Source organism: Orycteropus afer, unplaced genomic scaffold, assembly GCF_000298275.1.
Source record: "Orycteropus afer afer isolate SDZICR_OR568_19922 unplaced genomic scaffold, OryAfe1.0 scaffold00975, whole genome shotgun sequence".
NCBI lineage: Eukaryota > Metazoa > Chordata > Mammalia > Tubulidentata > Orycteropodidae > Orycteropus > Orycteropus afer.
In genome coordinates, this window is record NW_006922562.1 from 89,304 (window position 1) to 90,638 (window position 1,335).

Genomic DNA, 1,335 nt, shown 5'->3' on the forward strand with positions numbered 1-1,335 from the left:
ACTTCTCAACATTCTAGTTCTTTTCATATGTCCATGGCTTGCCTTCCCCTTCCCTTCACCTCAACTGCTTTGGTTTAGTGCGTGGTTTCTCCCTCTCCTTCAGCCCCACTCAAATACAACCTCCTCAAGGAAGCAATCCCTTGAGAGCTCCAGGTAGATGTGCCTCTCTCCTCTGGCCTACAGCTTGTCCTGGCCACTAATACAGATTCTACCTGCTAACACTGAAGTGCTTCTGCCTTCCTTGTGGAACTAAACTTCCCAAACTCGGGGACTGTCTTGATTTCAACTGTGTCCCCAGGGACAGGTACATTCAAGACACTTGACAAATGTTTGTGGAGTGAATGAGATCGGGGCCCCTCCTAAAGTACCTTGCTGCTCAAGGGGAGGTCCAGTGACCAGCAGCATGAGTATCACCTGGGATCTCATTAGAAATACAGAATCTCAGGCCCCACCCCAGACATGTTGTGTCACAGTCTGGGCTTTAGTAAGATCCCCAGACGATTTCTATGTCCACTAATGTTGGATTGGCATCGCCTTAGCACATTGCTTCCATCATAGCAGGATTAGGCAATGGGTTACTGCAGGGCTGGCCAATGCCTTCTTAAATAGCCAAACAGTAAATATTTTCAACATTGTGGGCCACATTTAGCCTCTGTGACAAGTACTCGACACAGCCACTGAATTGCAAAAGCAGTCACAGAGAAAATGGAAATGAATAAGCATGTCTGTGTTTCAATAAAACTTTATTTACAAAAACAGGTGGCTGGCAGAATTTGGCCTGTGGGTCGCAGCTTGCTGGTCCCTGGTTTACCTTTCATGGAAACAATGCTTTCTCATCCTAATCTCCTCTCTCCTCTTTGCTTCCACTTGTTGTTGTGTTGTTGTTATGTGCCGACGAGTCGGCCCCGACTCATAGCGACCCCTCCTTGGGTTTCCAAGGCCGTATCACTATGGGAGTAGATTGCCCAACCTTTCTTCCCTCGCTGGTGGGTTTGAACCGCCAGCCTTCTGGTTAGCAGTCAAGTGCCTTAGGCACTACACTAACCAGAGCTCCCTTAGAGAAATGCATAGCTTGACTTCTAAGCAGCTGAGAGAGCTTTAATGGGAAATGCTCTATAATAACCCCGAACTGGAAATAACTCACAGGTCTTTCCATGCCCCATTCATGTTGGGAAGCGTTTCTTCCTGTCTGGAAGTTTTGAGAGGAGAGGTACTTCAGAACCCTGTTATTTATCTATCTTTGTTGTAAAATAAAAATATCTGTAAAAATGCACTGCCGTAGAGTGGATTCAACTCATAGTTAACCCTCCTCGGGTTTCCAAGGCATTATCTCTA